At 46.0% G+C, this 18,867-nt stretch overlaps 1 pseudogene; it reads right to left on the bottom strand.

The window, feature by feature from the left end:
* Positions 1–15,227: 15,227 nt before the first annotated feature.
* On the bottom strand, positions 15,228–16,805 carry LOC142365513 (atrial natriuretic peptide receptor 2-like; annotated as a pseudogene).
* Positions 16,806–18,867: the final 2,062 nt, after the last annotated feature.

Raw genomic sequence — 18,867 nt, 5'->3', positions numbered from 1 at the left:
GGAGTAAAGCAAATTGTGAGAAGTTACTAAATTATGTTTTTGTCCAAATATTTTTCCCCAATATAGGTTGGTGTGCTTAGGATGAACTGGTTAAGAGAAACGTTAGTCGAACAATCATGAAATGGGAATGCAAAAAGTCCAACCAATCAGATGAATATGTATATTTTGATCTATATAAACTGCACGGAAAGGGTATGGGGTATGCACGTTCCGTGGAATTATCCCCCGTGCATCCAACGTCGCAATAAAGAATGCCTGCCTTTTAACACTACATTGGTGTTACGAGGTTTATTCCCGGATTTTCGGTGACAATAAGGCCCAATTTGCTTTTACCTGGAAAGGGATACAATACACCTTTAACAGGCTGCCTCAGGGATATAAACATTCCCCCACCATTGCTCACAATGCTTTAGCTAAAACACTGAGTGGAATTCCTATTCCATCAGACGTTACTATATATCAATATATAGATGATCTTTTGATTGGAGGGGAACAATTTGACACTGTTAAACAGGCTGTGGATGATGTGACATTGCAATTAACAACCTTGGGTCTGGAAATTCCCCCATCCAAGTGTCAGGGACCCGCACAGGAAGTTAAATTCCTCGGGGTCTGCTGGATCAAAGGAGCCTTATCTATCCCTCCTGGCACACTGGAGAAAATAGAACAAGGACAGGACCCCTCTAATGTTAAGGAATTGCAACAAGTTTTAGGAACTTTAGTATACTGGCGTAAACATGTCCCTGGATTTTCTATCATTGCTCGACCCCATTACAATTTACAGCGAAAAAAGAAATCATGGGAGTGGACAAATCAACATTCTAATGCCCTGGAGACACTGGTGAAAGAATTGAGACTATTTCAGCAGCTAGGTCCTGTACATCCCTCTGATCCAATTCATGTGGAATGGGGATTTAGTGAACACGGTTCTCACTGTAATGTTTGGCAAAGAGGACCTGAAGGGCCTGAGCGTCCACTTGAGTTCAGTTCAAAGTCCTTTAATGATACTGAATCGCGATACTCAGACCTGGAAAAGGGACTATTGTCTTTGGTACGAGCTGTAAAGCGAGTGGAACAAATAAGAAAAAAAAACCAGAGTGTAATCATTCGGGGACCTTTCTGCCTCCTAGACACAATTTGTAAAGGGACGGTGCCGCCTGCTGGCATTGCCCAAAAGCCCACGGTCTGTAAGTGGTACGCCTATCTGGAAAGCATTCATGACATTATGCCTATTACAGAGGGCAGCACTAAAGTGTCTAAATTACAAAAAGATATAGACAGTACTTTGCTGTTCCAAACTCCTCCAAGCAAACCATCTCCAATTCAGGAGGCGCTTCCTCTAACAGAAACCAGCAACCTCGAAGGGATATGGTTCACTGATGCATCATCTTACAGGCGAAACAAGGAGTGGAATTATACTGCAGTGGCGCTGGAAGTAGCCACGGGAGAACAGGTCAACAAAACAGGTAAAGGAAGTGCACAAGTGGGGGAGCTTAGGGCAGATTTATTAGCTGCACAACACGGTGCTGACTATATTTACACTGACTCATATGCTGTTTTTAAAGGAGCTACCTAGTGGTGTTGGCATGGGTTACGGATCCGTTGTAACGATGTGACCCCAATATGAGTATGATCGTTCACCTTTATTAGTCAGCAAAAACAAGGTTTATATAGCAAAACTATTACAGCATCTGAATGGTTAAACCCCCAATCCATATATAGGCAAAACTACTGCAACTCGTTGTGATTGGTGCAGAGCTGCATCTCAAAGTGAAAACAGTACTGTGGCAGGAAACAGCAACATGGCAGGAAGGAAGTGACAGTGCGGCAGGAAACGGTGACGTTCCCCCTGCTCCAGTGTCCCGAGCTCGTCGCTCTGCCTTCCCAGCAGGGTTCCGTGTCAGCTGCTCCCAAGGCTCACCTCCGGATCAGAACCTGGGTTGCTCAACGCACCAAGCTATGTCCCCTCTTGTCCAGCCAGGACTCCACATAGTGGGTGAGCCACTGGGCAGCCAACGACTGGCAGGTAAATAGAGTCCCAGTCTGGCAAACTGACAGCTGGAAACAATTGCTAAAAATAGGAGAACAAAGGATACTGCACATTGGTTGGGTGAAAGGGCATGATTGATCAGCCTCTATTGCTGCCCAGTTCAATCAACAAGTTGATAGCCTCACACGGATACACAAAATTGATATTTTAAGTGATGAATTAGAATGGGAATGTTTACTTGAATGGCTACATGTAAAACGAGGGCACACCGCCGAGCTGATTTGTATCCGGAAGGCATAGCTCAAGGATGGCCTGTGTCAACAAAACTGTGTGAACAAGTGGTCCCTGCCTGTTCACAGTGTCGCCGGCGACTTAACAAAGATCATCCAAGTAAGGCACCTCCCATGCACATCTGAAATAAAAAAACACTGTGGCACACCTGGCAAATTGATTACATAGGTCCATTGAGACCCTCAGGGGGTAAAAAAACATATATTAGTAGGGGTGGAAGTTGTTTCAGGAATTACCATGGTAACAGCTGTCCCCGCTACAACAGGAGATAACACAGTTTACAGCCTGAAGGAATGGTTCAGCACCCTCCCCCTTCCTGAGGAGATTCCAAGTGACAACGGATCACACTTTACAGCCACAGTGGTACAAGACTGGGCAAAAGAAGAAGCAATTCGGTGGGTATTCCATACTCCATACTACCCCCAAGCAAATGGTATTGCTGAGCGAACAAACGGGTTAGTTAAGCGATTTGCTAAAACCCATGAATCTGGGTGGCATCTGCGACTATCCAATGCCATCTATCAATTAAATAATAGATGGACCGGAGACGGCTGTCCCAAAATGAAAGCCTTCTCTGCTTCTGACACAACTTTGATGCCAAAGGCAGACGTAAAACCAGAACACCCTACTGGCTTTTACACAGGGCAGCCAGTGCTGGTCAAAATGCCTCAGATTGGAACAGTGGCACTAGTATTAACAAAACCAAAAAATCTTTACGCTTGGGAAGCGAAAGATAGCTCTGGAAAACTGCATCGAACCAGTACTAGATGGATAGTACCTACCTTTTAACCTATTATATGCCGGTTTCAATGACAACCGAGCATTTTCCTTTCTTTTCTATTTACAGGTATTTTCCAAATGCTGGGAAACTATGCCTAAAAACATGGACTGTCACGTGTTAAAACAGACTGCCATCAAGGACTGCTGATTGATACTTCTAGTCCTAGTCTGTGGAATCATCTGTGAACCAAAGTTTCCAGAAGGTCAAAACAATCTAACAAAAAGGACAATAGTGATTTAATTTTGATAGGAATACTGATTTCTAATTTTACTTGTATATTATGTGACCTATGTGACCTTTTTCACCTTTTTGCTTTATTGTTTAGGTTACTGTTTTTATAATGCAAAATACTTTTCTTTTGTTGTGGTTTTGATAGTTATAATTTACTATAGAATTGTCAATATGAATCTTCTATCATGCATTGGCAGTGGTAGACAAATATGTGTAAGTTTAACATGTGTTTACATATTAGGTGTAATAATTGTGCATGTGTTCCATAGAGATTATAATCAAAAAACAAAAAAGTCTTTGGGTATGATAGAGGAAAACACAGCCTTTAAGTTGTTACAAGGATTTCTTAGAATGATGAATTGGACTCAGGGAACCACTCGTCTTATGTTGCCAATGACCCCTGCAGAAGGACTCCCTTTTCTTGTATTATAAAAGTGGATCCCAAACAGGTTAACACATGGGCATATCATATAGTTTCTAGCACCAATGCTGAGCCACAGGCCAAAAGATGCCGAGTTCCTTTCCAACATTATCTAAATGGACATAATAGCCTCGATGAACTCGAAAATAGTACGTGTAGCACTTTAATGCTGCCTGCACCGCCTGAAACTGTATGGGTGTGTTCTAATAGACAAATATCAGACTACATTCAACCCTGTTGGGATGGATTAGAATGTACTCTAGGTATTCCAAGCTCGTGTCCGACTATAGCTTTCAATTTCATTCAATCCTTAACAAAATCACGAGGACATAGAGCTAAAAGACAGTCACAAATGTGGAACTCTATGCAAGAAAATGGTAATCTTTTTGCCTGGCCGAGCTATTATACACCAGCAATGAGAATAAACTTGGGAATGAAAGCTTTTTGGGGTTATTGGACAGTAATAACCAATAATCGATTATATATATATAAAATTTGACATGGCAAGTAGAATCCTTAGCAAACTGGACAAAAACAGCAATTAATGCAGTTGACTTGCAGCTGCAAGCTACATCCAAAATGATGCCTCAAAATAGGTTAGCCTTAGATATGATTTTGTTAAAAGAAAGTGGTGTTTGTGGATGGCTAAATGCCTCCTATCCTGATGAAACCTGTTGTGTTTCTATCCCAAATGTATCCGTCACTTTACATCAAGCCATGGATGAAATGTGTAAGACAGTGGAACAGTCTCGAGAACTTCGTGAAAATATGAAACAGAAGCCCTGGGAATGGACCTGGGAGTGGATCTCGAAAGTTTTTAATGGACTTGGACTAAACATTAGTGGATGGATACAAAGTTTGATTCAATATGTATTGATGTTTATTGTACTCCTTATTGTTATTTGTGTGGGTTTATCGTGTACAATCTTCACTAGTTAAAACTTTTAGTATGCATATTAGAATGCTTAAAGTTCATAACCCTGATTATGTACCTTTAATTCCTTCTCCTATTAGGGAGGAAGATGAGCCCCTCAACCCGTCTGAACCTAAATTCATCTAATATTCCTTTTTGACAAGATGTGACTAAAGTCACGGGGTGGATAATGTAATCGATGGCCTTGCTGGACTTGTCGAATGCAAGACGAAAGACAAAGGGACTGAGGTGTCTCTCGACTGAGGCATCAAGAGCCGAAGAGCTAAGAGCTAACAAAGGAAGTAAATAACTGGTGCTTATCTTATCAGACAAAAGTAAGGGGGGATAGCCCATCACTGTAAACTCAGTGATCTGTGGGGCGCTGCGGCGCAGCCAGAGATTGCTTCAGAGATTGCTTTGGACAAAGCACAGATGGCCCCCGAATACACATACCAAGATGCCTGCTCTGAAAGGATGTCACACTGCTGAGTCCCACTTCTGACGACACGACATTCCATGCCAAGAGCCAATCGATACACAATAATTGACTTAGTCCCACCTCGCAAAAAGATTTCGAAACATATAAAAATTGGCACTTGAAAACTCTCTTTGGGAGGAGGAGCCAAGCGAGAACTTCACCTGACGGATGGGTCGACGGGCCTGAACCTCTCTTCCCCCCCCAAGAAGGGACGCCTTTTTGGTAAGAGTCACGCCTCTGACTTTGTCAGACGTATCCCCGGGAACACATTATTAACTAAAGCGCTAAACTATTACTTTGAGCTCAACTTTTGTAGACAGTGAATTTATCAACGGCAATTCCAAATCTGTGATACCTGTCGCTTGAATAAATTACCTATTGTTTCAACTTTGCGAAATTGTTTCAGTGAAAGTCCTTGGAAGGGCTCTGGCAGGCAAGTTGAATATCAGAATCCCCTTACCCCCCCCCTTTAACGCGACAAAGGGGAAATCCCCGTATACGTATTTGGCATAGTTCTTATATTTAGTAAAGCTAACGGTAGACATTTAACCCATGATAGTTTGGTTTCTATTATTAATTTAGACAATTGTTGTTTCAAGGTTTGATTCATTCGTTCTACCCTTCCTGAACTTTGTGGGTGCCACGGAGTATGATATTCCCAGGTGATACCCAAAGCAGTAGTATGCGCTTTAACAACCTTTGAGGTAAAGTGCGAACCTTGGTCAGAGTCTATCACCCGCACTATTCCATATCTGGGGATAATATGTTCTAATAAAATCTTTGCTACTGAAGAGGCGGTGGCCCTTGCCGTGGGAAATGCTTCAACCCAATGGGTAAGTTGCTCTACAATTACAAGTAGATACCTCCACCTCCCTGCTTTGGGCAACTCGGTAAAATCTACTTGGATCTTTTCAAATGGTCTGTAGGCTGTTTGGTTAGATACATTTACAAAGAGGTGGAAGGGTCTGTGTAGATCAGGGAGGCTCAACACCTGGGGCTTCAGCCAGGGAGTGCTTAATCTTATCAAACAATTGATCCTCTTCCAGAGTCCACCTTAAAGAGTAGTTAATTTCTCATACACAAACGTCACCTTTTCACTGAATCCCTCAATCCATTGATGGCAGTATCCTAATAGTCCTAGAACCTGTCTAATTTCTCTTTTGGATCGAGGGGGCTGCATGGACAGAATCCCTGAGATTCTGGGTCCAGTTTCTTTTTCCCTTGACTTAGCCAATGTCCTTAGGTATTTTACCTCTGGCTCAGCAAATTGTAATTTTGATTTTGATACTTTGAGTCCCTTATTTCCTAAAAAGTTTAATAATTTAATAGTCCCATCCTTCACTTGGTCTTCAGTTTTTCCTGCAACTAATAGGTCATCTACATATTGTAATAGCTTGGTCCCTTCAGGGGGTTCAAAATCTAATAATTTTTCTAGGGCTTGCCAAATAAGTTGGGGGACTCCGTGAATCCTTGAGGAAGGACGGTCCATCGGAGTTGTTGCTTCCTATTTGTTTCCGGATCTTCCCATTCAAAAGCAAAATAATCTCTACTTTCCTCATCTAAAGGGCAAGCCCAAAAGGCGTCCTTTAAGTCTATCACACTATACCAAACATTCTCAGGGGACAAATGGCTTAACAAGGTATAGGGATTGGCCACCACTGGAAATCGGGTAATTGTCCTTTGATTTACTGCTCTCAAATCTTGAACTAGGTGGTAGGACCCATCCGACTTCTTCACCAGTAATATGGGGGTATTGTGTGGGGACATGCACGGTTCTAATGTGCCCTGTTTTAAAAGGCTATCTATGACAGGTTTTAAACCCTTTCTCCCTTCTAAGGATACGGGATATTGTCGTACCCTAATAGGAATATGCGAATCTTTCATTTCTATTTTCATGGGTTCAATTTACAATTTCCCAATATCCCCAGTATTGTGCCAAACTCTAGGATCTATCTTATTTTCATCTTCTATGGTTAAAGTGCACAACTTTATTTCAAGTTTCCCATTTTTAGTTTCTATATTTAATCCTAGTGCAATGATTAAATCCCTCCCCAATAAGTTATTTTCTGCCTCAGGTACTACAAATAAATCGTTTAGGCATATATGTTCATCTGATTCAATTTCAACATTATCTATGATAGAAACTCTAAAGGGTTCTCCCTTGGCCCCAACGACCAAGGCAGTTTTGTTCCCCTTCTTGATTCCTTTTGGTATACTCCTAGTGGTTGATTTTTCAGCGCCTGTATCAACTAAAAATATTACTTTCTCTTTCTGGGGACCTATTAAGTTTTATCAAGGGCTCTGTTACCCTTTTCTGGGTTTCCCGAACAGTTGCCACAAATATTTTGGCTTTAGCTTTTCGTTTCTCCTCATCTCTCCTGACATAAACCTTTTGAGCCTCCCGTATAAGTTCCTGTAATCCTTGATCTTACCAATCTTCTATTTTCTCTGATTTCTTTCTGATGTCTCCCCAAGATCTGGCTACAAATTGATCCACCCCTGAATACGTCTGGAGATTTTTCAACCACACACAGGCACACCAAGTTTTCAACATAAATCCAAATATTGCAAAGACTTATGAACAGACAAGGACTTACAATAATATTCAACATTTAACAGACAAATTCCCGAGCCTCAGTTTCAGGAAGAGTACTCTCTTTTCAATTCTGTCTTAGGAAGAGTACTGTCCCTTCTCCCCAGGGATATAGCCCAATGCTGTGAAGCTTCACTACAACTAACAAGCAAGCAACAAGAAATAATACTAGAAGAATGCCTTTACCTTATTAATGGTCCCTGCTCAGAACTTTTTGGTCCAGGGATCAGAGGTTCTCCCCGAGAATCCCTCGGTGCCGGCTGGAGGTCCTGCGATCCCTCGGACTATTTATGTTCAAGAGCAGGGTCCTACCTGGGTACCCAAACTCCCTCACCAGAAAGCATCAAAACAATTCACTCTCCAAAACTTAACTCCAGAGCCCTAGAAAGCAGGTACTCTCGACAGGGGTGATGGGGGTGGGGGTGAGGTAGGAGCTGAAGGGTTCTGCGGGGGAGGTAGGGGAGCAGGATTCTGGTCCTGTCTGTAGGGCGGTGGCAAATGATCTAAAGGTTCCCAGTTTTTCTCCTTCCCCTTTGCTTTTATTGGCAATAATAACGCAGGCTTAGAGGAGCCTGTCCATACAGTATTGAATAATTTTCTCCTTACTTTTCCCTTTTCTAGACTCCCATATATCCCAATATTTAATCATTAACTACTCTCATACATCCCAATATTTAATCATTAACCCTAGGGGACTGTCCTGGGGTTAAGTCGCTCCCCTTCCTTTCGTTTCCAGCATCTCTCTGTGGGTCCTAGGACCTCTCTGTGGGTCCTTTGGGCTGGGATTTTTACTTTTCCCTTGACCCATCCTGACTGGTGCTCCTGAGGGTGGGGTCCCAAAAATTTCCCCCCCTACAGCCACTTCGTCCCTTCGCTGGCCAAGTCCCTCACGGGAGATTGGAACCGCAGCTAGAAGGACTCCGCACTCACTCCACAACTAAGTTGCGTCTCACTCATGCACACAGACTTTCTCTCACCCAACCGAATGATACTTACAGTCCGATGTTCTCGTCCGGGTCTTCATGCACTAGAATTACGGGTGTATTTTTCTGCAGATTTCGGGGAGCTCAATTCTTTGCTTGCTTCTTATTTTTCATAATCTCGTTGGTCTCTGGAGCCACCCCAACCAGAGCCACAAAATTGTGGGGCGCCCCCCTGATTCAGGCAGCACCCAGATGATCCAAGGAGATCACGTCGGGGTCACCAAATTGTTATAAATGACAATACGTCATTTACATTATCTTTTGCTTTATTAATATTTAAGGCAATAAAAAGCAAGCAAACAGTGCTGGGTGCGCGGGGAGTCGCTGCTCCACCAACACGCACACCTTCTAATGGCACCGGTGGTCTTTATATTCTCTCCGAGCTGTTCATTTCTGCGAAGTCTCCTCCTTCTTTTGATTCTCTGTGCTTACGTGGCATCATTTATTGATGCATGCGTCTTATGATGTTGGTGGTCTTTATAGTTCCTCTGGTGGTCTTCGGGATGAAGAGTCTCTTCTTCCTCGTTGTCCTCTAAATGTCCTTTTCCTATAAGCACGTGCGCACTTGGTTTTTTCTTGTATAAGCGATATAGTTAGCCCAGTCTCAAACCGCACTGGACTTCTATCTTGCATAAGCAATATACATTAGCCCAATCTCAAACCCACAGATATCCTGTCTATTGTTCCATGCCTTATGTGGTTTTGTTATTTCACATTATGCTAGTTTCCACAGTTGCACAATATGTGCACTCAACACGAATCATCTTCTAGTCTATTACACGCAAGCTGCGGATTTAACTCTCAAGGCCTTGCGAAAGGTGCCAGATTTCGGCTGGCGAGAAGCGTCTTTTTGCGTCAATTCGACAGGGATCTCGGGAAGCCTATGTTCAGTTTTTAGATGGGTTACAAACTGCTATTATGAGGCAAATTGAACAAGAGGAAGCCACTGAGATCTTACTATCGCAGCTTGCAACCAAAAAAGTACAACAGGGTCCCTGTACAGCAACTGGCATACCCGACCCAGGATCAGAGCAGGGTGAACTCCAGCGTAAAGCCGTGCAACCCCTCCGACACAGCCCAGCCGCAGCGCCGGGCCGGGTCTGGCCGCAGCCCCAGCGGTCACCGCACCGGACGGGTCAGCGAACCGGACACTGCTGGGGCCTGGGACCCCCCCGCGGGCCGAGCCTGCCGCGCTCCGCCCCTTCCCGCCGGCGGGCTCCCCTCGCTCGGCAACCGGCAGCGCGGGGTGGCACGTCCCGTCCCAGCGGCGGCAGCACGCCGTGACCCAGCAGCGGGGACGCGCCGGGGCCTCCGCGGCGGGCCCAGCTGCGCGCTAGCCCGCGCCGGCCCGACAAAGGGCGGGCGGCGAGCCTTCCTCTGCCGTCTCCTCCTCCCCCGGCCCCCCCGTCCCCGTCCCCGGCGCGTGCGCCCGGCCCGGCCCGACCCGAAAGCGGCGCGGCCAGAACCATTTTCCTTGCATTCAAGGCCTTGGTTGGAAAAAGTGTGTACAGCTCCGTTACTGCAGCAGAACTCCTTGTGGACAAGCAGCTGGCATTAGGTCACCTGGTGCCATCTGCTGGCCCACGGAACACCCCTAGATTTGTCATTCCAAAAAAGTCTGGTAAATGGAGAGTATTACAAGATCTGTGGGCTATAAATGCAGTAACGAGCCCAATACAGCCACTACAGCCTGGTGTCCCTCACCCAGCTATGATCCCAGAAGATTGGCCTCTTTTTGTTATTGATTTAAAGGACTGGGTTTTTACAATTTTTTTACACCCTGATGATTGTGCCCATTCTGCATTTTCTGGGCCTTCAATTAACAACAGCAAACCCATGCAGCGATACCATTGGGTCGTTCTGCCACAAGGCATGATGAATAGCCCCACGATTTGCCAGATAGTCGTGGATGCAGCACTGGAAGAAGTGCGGCAATCTTTTAAACAGATTTACTTCTATCACTACATGGACGACATCCTCCTTGCTGCTGAAACACAAATTGTGCTGTTTACTGCTTTCGCTAAATTAGAATCGTCATTAAAGATCCATGGGTGTTTCGGTTTCGGCTGCCGCCGGCAACAAAAGCGCCACGCGGCCGCCCCTCCCCCCGCCGGCGTGCGGAGGAGAATGGAAAGAAAAAGGCAGAAACTGGTGGGTCGGGATAAGGGCAGTTTAACAGAACAGCAAACAGAGGGAAACAGGAACAACAACGATACAAATAAGGAGAAAACACAACAACGAACCGTAACGACCCAGACAGCCACTCTCCCAAAACAGGACCGGCGCCGCGCCCCCCCAAGCCGCGAGTGCGTTCCCGCCACGCCGCCCCCCCCACCGGAACCCCGCGTGACGTCACATGGTATGGAATACCAGGCTCTGTTTGGCCAGGTGGGGTCAGCCCCCACTCCCCGGCTGTGCCCCTTCCTGGATTCCGGTGAAAATTAACCCTGTTCTGGCCAAACCCAGGACAATGGGTTACAGATAGCCCCGGAAAAGGTGCAGACAGAGCAGCCCTGGAAGTATCTAGGATGGAAACTTTTTACTTCACAAGTGTTCCCACAACCATTGCATATTGTTGACCAGGCCACCACTCTTCATGATCTACAAAAATTATTAGGAACAATTAATTGGGTATGACCCCTTCTGGGCATTACGACTGAAGAGTTGTCCCCTCTATTTACCTTGTTGAAAGGGACTCAGATTTGTTATCTTCCAGGAGATTGACGCCAGAAGCAAAAACGGTCTTGCAGAAAGTTTCGGATAAAATCGCAACTTCCTTTGCCTCCAGAATCAATGTCAAGTTACCAATAGATTTGTATATAATTTATGCTTTTTTCCAGCCCTATGCTCTTTTAGGTCAGTGGTGTGCTAATGCGCAGGAGTTGCAGACTCTGGAATGGATCTTTTTGTCTCATACGCCCACAAAAACATTAACCACGAGAGCAGACATGATAGTGTCCTTAATAGCACAAGGTCGGAATCGTTGTCAGCAATTGACAGGACATGATCCTGATGCTATTTACCTGCTGCTGGCTAAAGATGATTTTGTGCTATTAAATAGAGAATCCTTATCACTGCAAGCCACTCTAGCTGATTATTTAAAGGAGATACGTTATACACTCCCACAACATAAGCTGTTACATTCCCTCTCTCAAATTCCATTGCAGCCAAAAAAATGATGTGTTCCTGTTCCTCTTAAAGGAGCACGAACAGTGTTTCTGGACGGATCAGGGAAAACACACAAAGCTGTGGTTGTGTGGAAACAAACAGATTTGTCAGACTGGCAATCATCTATTTTAATTGTTGAAGGATCCACACAAATTGTTGAACTATCAGCGGCCTTGCACGACTTTGAATTGTTTTCGACTGAACCCCTCAATGTTGTGGCAGATTGCAGATGTTGTGGGTGTTGTTCAATGCATGGAAGATGCAATGATAAAAGAGGTCAATAACAAACAACTTTTTTCCTTGCTATTGAAATTAGCCACACTACTTAAGAATCGTGTACATGTATGTTTTATAATGCATATACGGTCACATACTACTCTACCAGGACCCATAACTGAAGGAAATGCTGTAGCAGACAAACTGACAATGGCAGCAGTACTGCCGTGCAGTTTTGAGCAAGCCCGATTACCTCACAACTTCTTTCATCAAAATGCCTCTTCCTTGCATAAACTATTTGCTTTGTCCCGAGGGCAAGCCACAGAAATTGTTCGCGCATGCCCTGATTGTCAATGTATTACACCCCTATCATCATATACAGGAGTGAACCCTCGTGGTTTACAAGCTAATGAGTTGTGGCAGAGTGATGTTACACATATATCAACATTTGGTCGACTGCGTTATGTACGTATTAGTGTGGATACTTTCTCAGTGTTTCTGGTAGCCACTGCACATACGAGAGAGAAAAGGCACACGATGTGAAACGCCACTGACTAAGATGTTTTGCCACTATGAGCATTCCAAAAACAATGAAAACTGATAATGTCCCTGCTTATGTTTCACAGACAATTTGTATTTTCCTACAGGACTGGGGTACAAGACATGTTACAGGTATACCGCATTCTCCCACTGGACAAGCCATTGCTGAACGTGTCCGTGGGACCCTCAAAGCTATGCTAAATAAACAAAAAAGGGGGAATCCTATGGGCAGTGTTACCCCACAGGAACAATTAGACAAAGCATTATATGTCCTTAATTGTTAAAATCGTTCTGATCATCAGTTATTTACAACAGTTGACCGCCAATTTGGAATGGTCCCTCCATCTGTGGCTTGACCAAAAGTATGGTATAAAGAATTTGGGGAATCACAATGGACAGGTCCTGTAGAACTAATAACGTGGGTAAGAGGGTATGCATGTGTTCTTCTTTCAACAGGCCCTCGACGATTACCAGCAAAATATGTGAAACCATATCATGAGCTAAAAGAACGCAACCCAGAATCCGATGCCAGAGATGACCACGCTCACTCTCAAGGAGCAACCTCTGACGTGGAAGCAGAAGATATCCACTCTGGATGATCCTATTACACAGGGAAAACTGAAAAAAATACAGCAAACACAAGTACTCTGATGGCTGCAGTGGGTGCACCACCCACTCCGATTAATACATTCCTTGCATATTTGGCAATTATCTCCCACAACAGCTCTTTGTACAACGAAGCAATCTTGAAGGACATGGTATACATGATCTCAGAACTGAGTTTGCGCAGAAGCAAAGGTCAGCTAGCAGACACCATGAGGAAAAGTATGAACCTTCATCTGAGGACCCCCGACAACTGCCCAGAGGTGCCAATGGGCACGTGCAAAGGATATTAATATATGCTAAAATAATAAAAAAAAAAAGTAATGATAAGCACTTCTCAGAAATGTAATGAATATGTATGTTAACATGGCATAAATATCTAGTAGTTGTGTCTTTTCGGCACACACATTTAGGCGGAGCTATCCCCTGTGCATCCAGTACTGCAATAAAGAATGCCTGCTTTCTAGTACTCCAAAATTAAGTTTTAGAGAGTTAATTATTTTGCCGCTTTCTGGTAACAGATTTTGGGTACCCAGGTGGGACCCTGCTCTTGAACATCAATGGTCCGAGGGATCGCAGGACCTCCAGCCGGCACCGAGGGATTCTTGGGGAGAACCTCCAATCCCTGGACGAAAGAGTTCTGAGCAAGGACCATTAATAAGGTAAAGGCATTCTTCTAGTATTATTTCTTGTTGCCTGCCTGCTAGTCGTAGCGAAAGCTTCGCAGGGTTGGGCTATATCCCTGGGGAGAAGGGAAAGTACTCTTCCTAAAACAGAATTGAAAAGAAAGTACTCTTCCTGAAACTGAGGCTCGGGAATTTGTCTGTTAAATGTTGAATATTATTGTAAGTCCCTGTCTGTTTGTAAGTCTCTGTCTATTTGTAATATTTGGATTTATGTGGAAAACTCGGTGTGCCTGTGCGGTCACGACTATGATTGTGTGGTTTTATGTGTTTGTTGTCCTAGTGTTTGTATTTCTGTGATCTGATGGATTTATTTGGTTTCTGCGATCTAATGGATATGTCTGGACTAAGTAACTGTTTTTGTGTCTTCTGGTTTGGTGAGTTCTGCAGGTATTGATTATTTCCGGTTTTTGACTTTGGACTGTAATATTTGGACTCTGATTTCTCGGGGCTGCGGAAGCATTTGATGCAGCACGGGATAGATGGGGTGAAGTTTGCAGATTTATGCTTTTATGTACATTAATTTTAGCCTATATAGTTAATGAGTTATGCCCTTAGACACATTGATCTTAGCCTAGGTGATTAATATGGATACCCAATACTAACTGTTATGGATGTTTGTATGTGTGATGAGCATACCTATAACCCAAGTGCAAATTTACTGAGCTCATATCATTGATCCACCATTATTTTGACTCCTGACATGGGGGGATGCATCCCCTCCAATTGGCAATAACGATATGTTGTGGTCAGGCAGTGCTTGGATCCCACCATCCACACAGAAAGAACATTGGATGCAAGTTAATCAATCTACACCCATATGTTAGGTTACAGATTTGCCATCAATATGTCCCATTCTCAGGCTAATTTGATCTTTCTTTACACCCGGCAGGTTATGGTATGCACTTCACCTCTATATGTCTTTTTAATAGCATTTGTGTTCTTATGTCTGTTTTTAGTGTTGCAGTTTGTGTGGGCCTCAATGAGAAGACTGTAGAAAGCTGAAGGCCGAATTATGTCAGCTCTTATCGTCAGCAGGGTCTGGCTAAACAGAAAAGGGGGAGATGTGGGAAACCATATAACTTGAGACAGAACAGCCCTGTCTCATGACCCTGAAGGATCAGCGCATCCTGTGCCTCCCTTCTCTGTTCTCAGGAGATAAGCTGTTTTCACACATCCAGCTGCAAAAGATCCTGGAAAACAGCAACCGTGAACTGGCATTCGCAAAGCCACGAATTCAAAGCTGATTGGTTCTAGTAACTATTAGTATATAAGGTATTCATTTGAGCAATAAAATGATTCTGATCTAGCACAAGATTGTAGTCCGTGCAATCATTCACCACAGCTGGGGGGAGCTGGGGGGTGGCTGCAGTGGTGGGGGGCCCTGGTGCATCCCAGGGGGCCAGGAGCTGGGAAGCATAGTGGCCCTTTGGGGTTGGGGGCTCCGCCACTGAGCATAAATGACTTTGAGGTCTTTCCTCTCACCCAGTAGCCAGTACGTCCGCATCATCCCCTTGTCCTGTGGGGTAGAGGGTGGTGGTGACACCCTCCCCATCTCCCAGTGCTGCCCCTCAGGTGCCATCCCCAGTACCGAGGGGGACAGAGGGTCCCAGCCCTGATCCATCCACCCAGTGCACGTCCCTGTGGCTGGAAGAGGTAGCACCCCGCCGGGGTCCCTGCACCCTCAACTTCATCTCCACATCCCCGCACAGCTCTAGCTCAAAGCAGTCAAACTCTTACTGGACTTCCTTGGTGGTGGAGGAGACGTGGATCTTCAGGGCTGGGTGGCACAGAGGGGCAAAAGGGACATGGCTGGATCTGGGAGCGAGGCACAACCTGCGGCACCAGACCCCAGCTGCCAGCCCCGCGGCTCACACTGGCCATTGGACTCCATGCGGAGTGTGGTGTTCACCATGTCCCCAAACAGGCAGTGCCGTGGCATCTTCAGATCCATGACTCTGGTGCACACAGGACCTGCAGGCACAGAGATGCCCGGGGTTGCTGCAGGGTGGGCGAGCACCCCCCAGCCGTGGTGCCAGCTGGTGCAGTGACTCACCGGTGTGTACGCCAATGCACAGGTGGAGCTGGTCATTAGGCTGTGATGGATCTTGAAGGTTTTGACGGCCTCAAGCAGGGCCAGGGCCATGTGGACAATCTTGTGGGCATGCAGCTTCTGGTTGTGCACCCACAGCCCTGACACCACTATGTGGGCATCCCCGATGGTCTCCACCTGCAGGGTCAGGGGGAGTGAGTAAACCCTGGGCTCCCCACTACCCACCTCACTTTGTGGGGGCTGCACTTGCTCACCCTCCCCCTCACCCCTCACCTTGTAGACATCAAAGTTATTGATGATGGCATCAAAGCAAGTGTAAAGATCATTCAGCAATGTCACGACTGGGAAGGAGCAAGGGGATATGTGGGGCTGGGAGTGGGCACACCCCCCCCCAGACCCAGGGACAACATTGCCAGGGTACAACCCCCCCCCCCAAAACCCTGCTCTCACCTGCATGAGGGTGCTCTCCACCAAGAGGGCAGTGAAGCCCACAATGTCGTTGAAGTAGATGGCAGTTGAGCTGCACCCCAAATTTCTGCTTGTCTCACAGGATGAGCTGGGTTTGGAAGTGCTGGTACTTGGGGTTTTGGGGCTCATAGTAGGTGATCACCAGCGCCATCTGGCACTGAGCACAGCACCTCAGTTCACGCACGGGGGCCAAGCTGAGGAGGTCCACATCCCCAGGCAGGCAGGTGCAGCTCACTGGAAAGCCTTGCGCAGCCCCAAGTCCTGGCCTGGGCTGTGCTGCCAGGGCTTGAAGGGGTTGTGGACAGAGTTGCTCCGCAGGCTCTCCCCAAAGATGTTCAGGTAGAAGAAAACGTAGTCGCCATTGGTAAAGTTCTCCCACTGCACCAGCTGCATGGTCTTGTGGGCCTCAGCAGGGCCCCCAGCGCGGTGCAATTGATGAGGGAGGATGTGTTGGAACTTGTGGGCCATAAACCCTGGGAAGAAGGGAGTTAGTGCCCAGCCATCCTGACCCTGAGAAGAAGAGAGATAGTGCCGAGCCATCCTGAAGGAGGAAGCAAGGCCTTGGATAAGATAAGAAAAGAATGTGTCTGCATGGCCTTAGTTTAGATGAGCTTAGGAAAAGAATGTGTCTGTATTAGCAACTGTGTTAACCAATCAATAGGTGCCTAGTTTGAAACTTAACCAATCAGTTCAAAACACGCTGCCTTCTGATCTGTATAAATGTATGTGTGTAAGAACAATAAAACGATCATCCTGCTTGCATCAAGCGGTGTCCCGTCTCTCAATTGCGGCAAATTGGTGACCCCGACGTGATTCGGAGAAAAACCACCTATCTGCGTGGCATGCTGCGAGTCCCACAGGACGTTGAATGAGCTGCTGAAAGGAAGCAGGAGCCGGCTTAAACAATCCCTCCGGAGCTGAGAGGTGAGCTGTGGGAAACATGGGAAGTCAGACGTCTTCCCCAGAGAGAGACGTATATGAGCTTATGAAAGCTCTCCTTAAAAAACATGGAAAGAATATTTCTGGGCATGATCTTAAACTAATGCTTAAATGGGTACAAGTGAAGATGCCCACCGTAACTGCGTGTACTATCTTTACGCAGGAACTTTGGGACGATGTGGGGGTGAAACTATGGGACGCGGCAACAACAGGGAACGCTGAAGCACAGCATATGCTCCCCTGGTGGAGGAGTGTTTTTGAGACTTTAAAAGCGCAAGAGAAAAATCATAAAGACAAAGCAGGGGAGGAGGATAACTCTCCCACGGCATCTCCGGTGCTGCCGGAGAACAAACCTTTAAGAGTGTGTGCTGCAGGATACCCCCCAGGGGGGGATCCTTTTGACCCAGGTCCGGTGGATCCGGAAACAGAACCGGATCTCTACCCCCCTAACCCGCGCGATGTGTGGGCTAATATAAAACACCAAGCCTTGAAGGAGGGGGAGTTAGAAATCTCTAAAACAATTGTAGCCCCCGTGATCTATCAGGGTCGGGGGGCTCAGTGGGAGGCTTTATCTTTCTCGGTAATTAAGGAACTGCGTCGTACTGTTACTGAGCACGGGCTTTCTTCTCCGTATTTTGCAAGTTTGTTGTCTTCTGTTTTCGACACTTATGTTATGACTCCGCATGATTTAAAATCTTTAGCGCAACTGTTACTGACTCCGACACAGTACTCCCTGTGGGAGTCACATTGGAGGGGGGGACTCCAGGCACTTCTCACGACTTACGTGGGTCACGGCAATGCAGCTATAGCTGCGCTGACTATCGAGCACCTTACTGGCACGGGTCAGTATTCTGATCCGGTGGCTCAAGCCCGGGATATCCCACGGGAAGCTCTTGAAGCAACTCGTGAAGAAGCTAAAAAAGCCCTTTTTAAGGTCCCTGACTCACAAAAACCGCAAAAAACCTTCACTACGATTACCCAGGACCCCCGGGAACCTTATATGCAGTTTATTGACAGGCTGAAGCAAGCTCTGGAGCGTCAGATAGACAATACGGAAGCGCGGGAGATTTTGTTGTTAAAATTGGCTGTAAAAAATGCTAATGTGGATTGTAAAAAGTTACTGAAATCTCTCCCAAATCCAAACCCCACACTGGTGGAAATGGTAGAAGCTTGTAATAGAATTGGCACTATGGATCATAAATTTGAAGCCATGGCTGCTGCTTTTGCGGCCATGCACAGCTCTGGGGGGCCCGGGAATTGTTATAGTTGCGGCAAACCAGGTCATTTGAAAAAAAAACTGTTTGGCTACCAATGCTGGTGCCAGGTCCCAGGCCCTTGGGGTCTGCCCTAGATGCCGAAAAGGGCGTCATTATGCTAATCAATGTCGGTCTAAGTATGATTTCCAGGGTCAACCGATACAGGGAAACCGATCGCGGAGCGCGGGGCAGCGACGCGCGCAGACACAAGTACCGCAACCGATGTTTCAACCCCTACAGAGGGAACCAGCAGTGTCTCA

The sequence above is a fragment of the Opisthocomus hoazin genome, chromosome W (assembly GCF_030867145.1).
Source record: "Opisthocomus hoazin isolate bOpiHoa1 chromosome W, bOpiHoa1.hap1, whole genome shotgun sequence".
NCBI classification, from domain to species: domain Eukaryota; kingdom Metazoa; phylum Chordata; class Aves; order Opisthocomiformes; family Opisthocomidae; genus Opisthocomus; species Opisthocomus hoazin.
Note: the sequence above shows the minus strand (reverse complement) of the source record. Positions and strands in the feature narration are given on the sequence as shown.